Consider the following 12,866-nt stretch of genomic DNA (forward strand, 5'->3'; position numbering starts at 1 on the left):
AGAAAAATGGCATAAAAATTGATTTTAAACAGCGGTTGACATGCTTCGAAGTACGGTAATGGAATATTTAGAAATCTTTTGTCACGAATTGCGCCATGCTCGTAACCCTTATTTACACTTCGGATAGTGTCTAGAACGCACGAACAAAACGCCACTATTTGGATATAACGATGGATTATTTTGGACCAAACCAACATTTGTTATTGAAGTAGCAGTCCTGGGAGTGCATTCTGACGAAGACAACAAAGGTAATCAAACTCTTGTAATAGTAAATCGGAGTTTGGTCAGGGCTAAACTTGGTCGGTGTCTAAATAGCTAGCCGTGATGGCTGGGCTATCTACTGAGAATATTGCAAAATGTGCTTTCACTGAAAAGCTATTTTAAAATCGGACATATCGAGTGCATAGAGGAGTTCTGTATCTATAATTCTTAAAATAATTGTTATGTTTTTTGTGAACGTTTATCGTGAGTAATTTAGTAAATTCACCGGATGTTTGCGGGGGGTATGCTAGTTCTGAACGTCACATGCTAATGTAAAAAGCTGTTTTTTGATATAAATATGAACTTGATTGAACAAAACATGCATGTAATGTATAACATAATGTCCTAGGTGTGTCATCTGATGAAGATCATCAAAGGTTAGTGCTGCATTTAGCTGTGGTTTAGTTTTTTGTGACATTATATGCTAGCTTGAAAAATCCTCAAAAGGTTCTACAGCTGCACCATCGAGAGCATCCTGACGGGTTGCATCACAGCCTGGTATGGCAACTGCTCGGCCTCCGACCGCAAGGCACTACAGAGGGTAGTGCGTATTAACCAGCACATCACTGGTGTCGTGTCTTTGGCTATGCCGGATTAAGTGATATGACATGCTATTCTATAAAATCCTTTCTCTGTAAATAATATTACCTGATTGAGCTAATCATGTAAATGTAATTAACTAGAAAGTCGGGGCACCACGAAACAGTGTTTATAGAGCTGTTATCTTCCGAATAAACTCTGAAAGACCTAGTAATATTTTACATCAATAGCAGTCAATATTAATCGTCACCTTATTTCAGTCTCATCTGAAAGTTGTAAATTCTTGGTTATCTTCACGAACCCTGGCTAACAAGTTGAATTGAGTTTAATTATTTATTTCCTAAATACCTAACTAATCACACAGAACTAATCACACTAATACACAGAAGGCAAATTATGTCATACAGAAAACGTCCCATGTGAAAGGAACCTGTATGATGGCTTGTAACATAAAGAGAGGGGGTTGGGCTTGAATGAAAGAGCAGGAAGACTGAGGAACAAAGGGACAAGCTAAGCTTTCGTAAATACAGTATCTTATGCATTCTAAATTACTGCCCATTTGGAAAAGGAAAATGCAATAAATATTTACTCTGAGCTGCGCTTCGGTAGATTGGTCGTAGATGCTGGACGTGTTGGCCCCCAGAGAATTTTTTTTTTAAATGTGAAATGTCAGAATTATAGTAGAGAGAATGATTTATTTCAGCTTTTATTTCTTTCATCACATTCCCAGTGGGTCAGAAGTATACATTCACTCAATTAGTATTTGGTAGGATTGACTTTAAATTGTTTAATTTGGGTCAAACGTTTTGGGTAGCCTTCCACAAGCTTCCCACAATAAGTTGGGTGAATTTTGGCCAATTCCTCCTGACAAAGATGGTGTAACTGATTCAGATTTCTAGGCCTCTTTGCTCACACACTTTTTCAGTTCTGCCCACACATTTTCTAGAGGATTGAGGTCAGGGCTTTGTGATGGCCACTCCAATACCTTGAGTTTGTTGTCCTTAAGCCATTTTGCCACAACTTTGGAAGTATGCTTGGGGTCATTGTCCATTTGGAAGACCCATTTGCAACCAAGCTTTAACTTCCTGACCTTCCTTGCTTCAATATATCCATATAATTTTCCTTGCTCATGATGCCATCTATTTTGTGAAGTGCACCCGTCCCTCCTGCAGCAAAGCACCCGCACAACATGATGCTGCCAAGCCGGTGCTTCACGGTTGGGATGGTGTTCTTCGACTTGCAAGCCTCCCCCTTTTTCCTCCAAACATAACGATGGTCATTATGGCCAAACAGTTCTATTTTTGTTTCATCAGACCAGAGGACATTTCTCCAAAAAGTACGATCTTTTTCCCCATGTGCAGTTGCAAACCATAGTCTGTTTTTTTTATGGTGGTTTTGGAGCAGTGGCTTCTTCTTTGCTGAGCGGCCTTTCAGGCTGTCGATATAGGACTCGTTTTACTGTGGATATAGATGCTTTTGTACCTGTTTCCTCCAGCATCTTTACAAGGTCCTTTGCTGTTGTTCTGGGACTGATTTGCACTATTCACACCAAAGTACGTTCATCTCTAGGAGACAGAACGCGTCTCCTTCTTGAGCGGTATGACGGCTGCATGGTCCCATGGTTGTTTATACTTGCTTACTATTGTTTGTTCAGATGAACGTGGTACCTTCAGGCGTTTGGAAATTGCTCCCAAGGATGAACCAGACTTGTGGTGGTCTACAAGTTATTTTTTTAGGTCCTGGCTGATTTCTTTTGATTTTCCCATGATGTCAAGCAAAGAGGCACTGAGTTTGAAGGTAAACCTTGAAATACATCCACAGGTACATCTCCAATTGACTCAAATGATGTCAATTATCCGAACACTAGCTTCTAAAGCCATGACACCATTTTCTGGAATTTTCCAAGCTGTTTACAGGCACAGTCAACTTAGTGTATGTAAACTTCTGACCCACTGGAATTGTGATACAGTGAATTATAAGTGAAATTATCTGTCTAAATAATTGTTGGAAAAATTACTTGTGTCATGCACGGAGTAGATGTCCTAACCAACATGCCAAAACTATAGTTTGTTAACAAGAAATTTGTGGAGTGGTTGGAAAACGAGTTTTAATGACTCCAACTTAAGTGTATGTAAACTTCCGACTTCAAGTGTATGCACGCAACATTTTTTTTATTTTTTTTGTTTAATTTTTTTTTTTAAACTATATTTTTCATTTCAGTTCACCAATTTGAACTATTTTGTGTATGTCCATTACATATGATACAGATAAAAACCCATTTAAAATTACATGTTGTAATGCAACAAAATAGGAAAAACAACAAGGGGGATGAATACTTTTGCAAGGCACTGTAAAATCCATAGATTAGGGCCTAATGAATTTATTTCAATTGACTGATTTCCTTATATGAACTGTAGCTCAGTAGAAACTTTGAAATTGTTTGCTTGTTGCGTTTATATTTTTGTTCAGTAAATATTAACTATGAATAAATAGTTAATGTAATATATTTATTTTTTAAAAATTACATGATACATTTCATGAAGAAAACCACAAATACAGTTCTCTTCAACAACAAAATACGTTCAAAAACATCCTTACAATTATTTGTAATTTCCTCAATCTACACATAATAACCCATAATGACAAAGTGAAAACAGGTTTTTAGAAATGTTTGCAAATGTATTAAAAATAAAACATCAGAAATACCTTAATTATATAAGTATTCAGACCCTTTGCTATGAGACTCGAAATTGAGCTCAGGTGCATCCTGTTCCCATTGATCATCCTTGAGATGTTTCTACAACTTGATTGGAGTTCACCTGTGGTAAACTCAATTGACTAGACATGATTTGGAAAGGCACACACCTGTCCATATACAGTACTAGTCAAAAGTTATGACACACCTACTCATTCAATGGTTTTTCTTTCTTTTTGAATATTTTCTACATTGCAGAATAATAGTGAAGACATAAAAACAATGAAATAACTCAAATGTCTTTATTGATTTGTCAAAGGCTTTTAGTGCAAAGGTTAAAATGTTGTGGAATTACTGGTCATGCTCTAGATTGGTTAATAAATTACCTATCAAATTACCTATCAAATCGTACACAATGTGTAATGGCAGATGGTTGTAAAGTCCATAGAAGAGTGCTCAGGTCTTCCGCAATGTTCTATTTTGAGCCCACTGTTGTTCATTTTGTATATCAACAACATTGGGGATCTTATTGAAACAGCGGATGTTCATTTTTATGCAGATGATACTGTTCTTTATTCAAGTGGTTGTGGTTTATCTTTAGCTTTTGAAAATGCCCAAAGAGCATTTAACATCATACAACAGAATCTGTATGATTTAAAGCTCGTTCTAAATTCGGGTAAACCAAAATGCATGGTATTTTCAAATGCCAGGCATGTTACTAATCATGTCATTGCTACATTGGCTGGACATACTATAGAGCAAGTTAAAGTGTACACATATTTGGGTGTGTGGGTTGATGATAAGCTGAGCTTCACTGTGCATGTAGAGAACTTGATAAGGAAGCTCAAGGTGAGAATAGATTTTTATTACCGGCATAAGGCTTGTTTTTCTTTGAGGCCAGGAAGGAGCTGGCGGTTTTAGATTTTACTGATGTTATATATATATATATATATATATATATGCAGGCCTCAACCACTACCCTGAGAGCACTTGATTCAGTGTATCATGCAGCCCTCAGGTTCATTACAAATAAAAAACGTCTAACATATCATTGTGATCTCTACAGCGCTGTTGGCTGGTCGTCATTGACCTTGCGTTGCCCTGCAACACTGTTATACACTGATTTATAAGACCATATTGGGTAAAATGCCATTTTATCTCCGTTCTTTTTTAGTCAGGTCGGAAAAATATAAATAGCAATTACGGCCCCATTCTCATTTGCTTCTAACAGCACTAAAAATTAGAACAGGTCATGGTAGAAATAGTTTTACTTACTATCTAGTTTCGTTGGTGGAGTTTAAACACTTGATTGATGTATATATCATAGAAGAGTGTAATTGTCTTTAGGACAGCTGTTTTTAGTCAAGACTTGTGTTTTTAACGTAAAATGTTTTTGTTGTACTGTATGTGTGTTTATAGTTTTGTTTAATGTTGTGTTAGTAAGTTGTTTGGTCTGAAACGTTGTTCCCCCTGCTGCTATTGGACCAGGTCTCTCTTGGAAAAGAGATGTTATCTCAATGAAAAAAACCTGTATAAATAAAGGTAATATATATATATATATATATTGTGGCAAACCTCTTCAAAGTTAGGAGCGTTTGTCACAAATTAAGTGGGAAACTGTCACCAAAGTCGGCCCAGAATGAAAGTTCTTTCGAACATGACAGTACCTGTGTGTTTGTTTCGCTGTCCTGGTCCACCCAGGCTGCAGGTAAGGTCAAGGATAGCAGGGTTCGGTACACAAATCTGGTTCTCGGTAGGTCCAGGTCTAAACGCCAACAGGTAAGTCCAAAACAGTCCAGCTCGTACACGGTAAATCCAGCCAATGTAGATTGTCTCTTTCTCTATGGTTCATAGATCCTTCTCTCTTCCTGGTTTTTCTTGACCTTTTATCTGTGGGTCGGCTCCACCTTCTGAGGGTTCCCCTTGCTTCTGGGAATTGTAGTTTTGGCAGTCGGCCATTTTGTGATCTGTAGTTCTGATCGGGGTGGCCATTTTAGTGATCGGGCAGAGCCCGTTTATTAGTTCTGCCCTCACATATCTGCCATTTATCACTCGACCCCCTTCTTTGCCACACATCTCCACCCCTAGATCCGACCCCCTAGGTCGGGCTACCACAGAAAAATATGCATGCATGCGGGATAACCCATCCACATTTCCCATTTCCTTTCCTGCTCTGTGTTTCAAGTCAAAGTGAAACGGTTGGAGACTCAAAAACCACCGAATCACCCGAGCGTTCTTCTCTTTAGCCCTATGCATCCAGGTGAGTGGTGCATGGTCACTGATGAGGGTGAAGTGGCGCCCCAGCAGGTAGTATTTCAGGCTTTCCAGAGCCCACTTTACTGCCAGCGCCTCTTTCTCAACAACTGAGTAGTTGGTTTCCCGTGGTTCCAGCTTCCTGCTTAAAAACAGGATGGGGTGTTCCACCCCTTCTACCTCTTGGGACAGCACTGCTCCCAAGCCGACCTCTGAAGCATCCGTCTGAACCACAAACTCTCTCTCTCAAAGTCTGGTACCACCAGCACTGGTTACAGCAGAGGGCCTCCTGTAATGTCCTAAATGCTTTGGTGGCCCTTTCATCCCACTTGACCATGTTTGGCCCTCTGGCTCTAGTCATGTCGGTGAGTGGGGCGGCCACTGTGGCATAACTTGGGATGAACTTCCGGTAGTACCCGGTCAGCCCTAGGAAGGCTCGAACCTGCTTCTTATTTACTGGTTTCGGCCATTCTCTAACTGCCTCCACCTTCTTACGTTGGGGTTTGATTAATCCTTTTCCCACTGTGTATCCCAGATACTCCGTTTCCTCTAACCCCACATAACACTTGGCAGGGTTCGCCGTGAGCCCTGCCTTTCTAAGGGCATCTAACACTGCCTGTACCCGGGGTAAGTGGGATTCCCAATCTGGGCTGTAGATCCCCACGTCATCTAAATAAGCTGCGGCGTATGTTTGGTGCGGTTTTAGGACCTTGTCCATGAGCCGTTGAAAGGTGGCTGGGGCCCCGTGTAGGCCGAATGGCATGACGGTGTATTGAAACAAACCGTCAGGGGTTGCAAAGGCTGTCTTTTCTTTGGCCCTGGGGGTCAGAGGAATTTGCCAGTACCCTTTTGTCAGGTCCAGGGTCGTAATGTACCGAGCTTTACCAATTTTCTCCAGTAGTTCGTCTACTCTGGGCATGGGGTAGGCATCAAACTTGGAGATTTCATTTACCTTCCGAAAGTCGTTACAGAACCCCAAAGACCCATCGGGCTTGGAGACCATCACAATTGGGCTAGACCACTCACTATGTGACTCTTCGATCACTCCAGCTGTCAACATTTTCTCCGTCTCTGCTCTAATCGCTGCCTGTCGAGCCTCGGGTACCCGATATGGCCTCATGCTCACTTTTCTCCCTGGTAGGGAAACGATATCATGAGCTGTAACCTCAGTTCGGCCGGGTACTTCTGAAAACACATCTCTGTTTTTCTGGATCAGGGTCTTTACTTCCTGTACTTGTGCTGGGGACAAAGTAGGTGAAATATTTACTTCAGCTGTCTCCTGAGTGTGTGTGGGGTACGTGACCATTAGTGTTTCTCTCTCTCTCCATGCTTTTAACAGGTTTATGTGATAGATCTGTTCCTGGGGCCGTCGACCTGGCTGTCGGATCCGATAATTAACTTCTCCTATTCTCTCCAGTACTTCATATGGTCCTTTCCATGTGGCTAGTAGTTTGCACTCTACCGTGGGGATCAGCACTAACACCTTATCTCCCGGTTGAAATTCCCTCAGGGTAGCCTGCCGGTTATAAGTGTGCCGCTGGTGCTCTTGTGCTTGTCTCATGTGCTCTCTGACGATGGGCATGACTGTGGCTATCCTGTTTTGCATTGCCGTGACGTGCTCTATGACACTAGTATACGGGGTGGATTGGTGTTCCCAGGTTTCCCGGGCGATGTCTAAGATTCCCCGGGGGTGCCTCCCATATACCAGCTCGAAGGGAGAAAACCCCAGCGAGGCTTGAGGAACCTCTCTAATGGCAAACATCAGATATGGCAACATGCAATCCCAGTTTTTCCCATCCTTGTCGATTACCTTCCTGAGCATTGACTTCAGGGTCCGGTTGAATCTCTCAACCAGCCCGTCCGTCTGTGGATGTTAAACCGATGTCCTCAACTGTTTCACCTGCCACAATTTACAAAGGTCCGCCATTAAGCGGGACCTAAAGGGGGTCCCCTGGTCAGTAAGGATCTCCTTTGGGACCCCAACCCTGGTGAACAATAGCACTAGTTCCTTGGCGATATTTTTGGAAGCCATTGTCCGAAGGGGAATGGCTTCTGGGTAGCGAGTGGCATAATCTAGAATGACCAGAATGTATTGGTGCCCTCTGGCAGATTTGGGTAGTGGGCCCACTATGTCCATCGCTATCCTCTCAAATGGCGTTTCGATTATGGGGAGTGGCACTAACGGGCTTCTAAACGCTGGTCGGGGAGCTGTTACCTGGCACTCCGGGCACTCTCCACAATGCCGAGCCACTTCAGCCTGAATTCCTGGCCAGTAAAACCTCCTTACAATCCGGTCTCGGTTTTTATCGATACCAAGGTGTCCACCCAGAATGTGCCCATGAGCTAGATCCAGTACTGTGTTCCTGTACCGGGTGGGGACCAACAACTGTTCCACCACATCAACCCCTATTTTTGAGACTCTGTACACCAAACCATTTTTCATGATGAAGTGGGGAAAACTATTAGGCATCACCCTATCATTTATGGGAGTACCATCTACGACCTGCACGTCTGCTCTGGCTTGCTGCAGGGTTGGATCCTGGTGTTGGGCCGTCCCGAAATTAATCATGGACCCTGCCAGGTCTGCTGGTTCTAGATAGTCGTCCTCTGGATTCAGATCGACCCCAGCCCCACTAGTACTGGGCTGTTCATTATCAACGAGGTTTGCCACTTCAGCCTCCCCTACTAGTACCTGTGAGGTTGGCCCCTGGGAGACCTCTTTTCTTGGCCTTGGTTGAAGGCCCCATGCTTCTTCCTGCTTGGTCAGGGTTGTTGGCTTCTCAAATATGCCGTTCTTTTGACCTAACTTCGCAAAGTTAGGAAAGTATCTACCCAATATTACATCATATGGCATCTTTGGGACCACGCTGACCTCATAATCCAGCAGACCGTCCTCTGTTTGTATGCTCACTAATGCTGTGGGGTACAGACGGGTATCCCCATGAATGCACGTAACACTGATATCCTGACTTGTATCCAGTTTATGCGTCGGCACTAGGTTTGCAACGACCAGGGTTAGCATACTGCCGGAATCCAGTAGTGCTTCCACCTCCTTCCCTTCAACCTTCACCCTGCACATATGTTTGTTTCTTGATCTTTCAAGTACAGTGGTTACCACGGGACATGCATACCATATCTCATCTTCTTTTTCACCGAGGTTACATTGCATTGGCTCTTCTTTAATAGGGCAGTAGGCTGCAATATGTCCCGGTCGATTACAATTGTAACAGATAATAGGGTTCCGGGGGGGAGACCTCCTTGACCCCCAGTCCCGGTTTCCGGTTTTTCCCTTAGTGTCTCGACCCGATTCTGATTCTTTCCTCATGGCCCCACGCTGCTCTCCTCCCCCTCCCCCTGTTGGGACAGTCTTACCCTGTCCGCTGGTTCGCCCAGGCCTGGGGAATGGGAATCTTTCCTCCTGCGCCTGCTCAGCTGTTCCTGCCGTACAATACCGTTCAACCAGGCCCACGAGATGGTCGGCGGAAAGTACCTCGTTCTGGCCAACCCATCGTCGCACTTCTTGGGGTAGACCTCCCTGAAACTGGTTGAGTACGATGGTCTCGATGACCTCGGCGGACGAACGGGTCTCCGGTCGCAACCATTTCCGTGCCAGGAAAATCAAGTCGAACATCTGTGTTCGGGGGGGTTGTCCCGGTCTGTAGGACCACTGGTGGAAGTGGTGTGCCCTCACGGTATCGGTCACTCCCAGTCTAGTCAGAATCTCTCCCTTGAGTTTATCGTAATCCTGTGCATCCTTCAACTCCAGGTCGAAATATGCTTTTTGAGCGTCCCCTGCCAGGTATGGTGCCAGAAGCCCTGCCCATTCTTCTTTCGGCCACTTCTCCCTCTCTGCCGTCCTTTCGAAGGTGGTAAGATATGCTTCCACATCATCCTGCGCTGTCATTTTTTGAAGAAAATGATTGGCCCACCTTTGGGTATTTGCAGCTGGTAACTGAGCCCCAATTTGGTCCGCTAGCCCCTTTAGGCCTTCTCTTAACTCCCGGGTGTTTCTCTCTTGCTCTTCTCTGAGCAGCTGGTTGGTGCGGTGCTGGACCTGTAACGTGTCCTGATACATTCGCATTGCATCCTGATGAGCTATTTGTTGAGCTCTAGTTGCCTCTTGTTGGGCGGCCGCCGCTTGTAACAGGGCCTGTATGGCTCCCTCCATACTCATTTTCCTGAAAAAACTGTCCTAACCAAACAAAGCCAAAAAAATAAAAAAATAAAAAACCTGACTCCCCTTTGGAGTGCTAACTAAACTTTTTTTTTTCCTTTTTCTACCTAACCAGCGGTATGGTTAATCCAGTGCCCACATTCTCCACCACGTGTGGCAAACCTCTTCAAAGTTAGGAGTGTTTGTCACAAATTAAGTGGGAAACTGTCACCAAAGTCAGCCCAGAATGAAAGTTATTTCGAACATGACAGTACCTGTGTGTTTGTTTCGCTGTCCTGGTCCACAGGTAAGGTCAAGGATAGCAGGGTTCGGTACACAAATCTGGTTCTCGGTAGGTCCAGGTCTAAACGCCAACAGGTAAGTCCAAAACAGTCCAGCTCGTACACGGTAAATCCAGCCAATGTAGATTGTCTCTTTCTCTATGGTTCATAGATCCTTCCCGCCCTCTCTCTCTCTTCCTGGTTTTTCTTGACCTTTTATCTGTGGGTCGGCTCCACCTTCTGAGGGTTCCCCTTGCTTCTGAGAATTGTAGTTTTGGCAGTGGGCCATTTTGTGATCTGTAGTTCTGATCGGGGTGGCCATTTTAGTGATCAGAGCCCGTTTATTAGTTCTGCCCTCACATATCTGCCATTTATCACTCGACCCCCTTCTTTGCCACAATATATATATATATATATATTTTTTTTTAAATATTAAATATTTTATATTTGAGATTCTTCAAAGGAGCCATGATTTGCCTTGACAGCTTTGCACACTCTTGGCATTCTCTCAACCAGCTTCATGAGGTAGTCACCTGGAATGCATTTCAATTAACAGGTGTGCCTTGTTAAAAGCTAATTTGTGGAATCTCTATCCTTCTCAATGCGTTTGAGCCAATCAGTTGTGTAGTGACAAGGTAGGGGTGGTATACAGAAGATAGCCCTATTTGGTAAAAGACCAAGTCCATATTATGGCAAGAACAGCTCAAATAAGCAAAGAGAAACGACAGTCCATCATTACTTTAACACATGAAGGTTAGTCAATACGGAAAATGTCAAGAATTTGGAAAGTTTCTTCAAGTGCAGTCAAGCGCTATGATGAAACTGGCTTTCATGAGGACTGCTACAGGAAAGGAAGACCCAGAGTTACCTCTGCTGCAAAAGATAAGTTCATTGGAGTTACCAGCCTCAGAAATTGCAGCTGAAATAAATGCTTCACAGTGTTCAAGTATCAGACACATCTCAACATCAACTGTTCAGAGGACTGTGTGAATCAGCCCTTCATGGTCAAATTGCTGCATAGAAACCACTACTAAAAGGACACCAATAATAAGAAGAGACTTGCTTGGGCCAAGAAACACGAGCAATGGACATTAGACCAGCGGAAATCTATTCTTTGGTCTGGATTTTTGGTTCCAACCACCATGTCTTTGTGAGAAGCAGAGTAGGTGAACGGATGATCTCTGCATGTGTTTCCCACTGTGAAGCATGGAGGTGGTGGTGTGATGGTGCTTTGCTGGTGACATTGCCTGTGATTTATTTAGAATTCAAGGCACACTTAATCATTATGTCTACCACAGCACTCTGCAGCGATAAGCCATCCCATGTGGTTTGCGCTAAGTGTGAATATAATTTTTTTTTCAACAGGACAATGACCCAACACACCTCTAGGCTGTGTAAGGGCTACTTGACCAAGAAGTAGAATGAGGGAGTGCTGCATCAGATGACCTGGCCTCCACAATCACCCGACCTTACCCCAATTGAAATGGTTTGGGATGAGTTGGACCGCAGCACTCCACCAAATCAGGCCTTTATGGTAAAATGGCCAGAAGGAAGCCACTCTTCATTAAAAGGCAGGATAGCCAACTTGGAGTTTGCAAAAAGGCACCTAAAAGGACTCTGACCATGAGAAACAAGATTATCTGGTCTGATGAAACCAAGATGGAACTCTTTGTCCTGAATGCCAAGTGTCACGTCTGGAAGAAACCTGACACAATCCCTACGGTGGAGCATGGTGGTGGCAGCATCATGCTGTGGCAATGTTTTTTAGTGGCAGGGACTGGGAGACTAGTCAGGATTGAGGGAAAGTTGAACAGAGCAAAGTACAGAGAGATCCTTGATGAAAACCTGCTCCAGAGCGCTCACGACCTCAGACTGGGGAGAAGGTTCACCTTCCAACAGGACAATGACATTAAGCACACAGCCAAGACAACACAGGAGTGGCTTCGGAACAAGTCTCTCAATGTCCTTGAGTGGCCCAGCCAGAGCCCAGACTTGAACCCGAATGTCCTTGAGCCCGGACTTGAACATCGGGTTCAGCGATGCTCCCCATCCAACTTGAGGCTCTGCAGAAAAGACTGGGAGAAACTCCCCAAATACAGGTGTGCCAAGCATGTATTGTCATACCCAAGAAGACTTGAGGCTGTAATCGCTGCCAAAGATTCTTCAACAAAAGTACTCAGTAAAGGATCTGAATACTTATGTAAAATGTGATATTATTTTTTATTTTTAATACATTTGCACACAAAACAGTTTTTTATACAAAAGCCTCCACATGGTTTGAAGTTTGGATGATACTGTGGGAGTTCAACCACTTTCAGATCGCTTGCATTGTGTTCAAGATGGTCACATTCCGACAGGGAAATAGATATGAACACAGATAAGAACACCAACAATGAATTAAAAGCTAAATAACATCTTATGGTTTCAAATCTCACTTTTTTTTTTCTTCTCCTTCTTCTTTGTTTGTTTTGACAATACATTATATTTCTATCATTCTGTTTGAGGAACAAGTTGTTAACTAGTGTACTAAATCTCCTCTCCAAAAGATTTTTATGACTCATACCGTCAAATTATCCTTTCCCCTCCTGACCTGCATAGTACACAATCTGTAATCTTCTCCTGGTCAAGAAAGCCACGCAAATCCTTACATTTAACGCTTCAAATATTTCGTTCATGTGAGTTG

The sequence above is a fragment of the Salmo salar genome, chromosome ssa14, assembly GCF_905237065.1.
Source record: "Salmo salar chromosome ssa14, Ssal_v3.1, whole genome shotgun sequence".
NCBI lineage: Eukaryota > Metazoa > Chordata > Actinopteri > Salmoniformes > Salmonidae > Salmo > Salmo salar.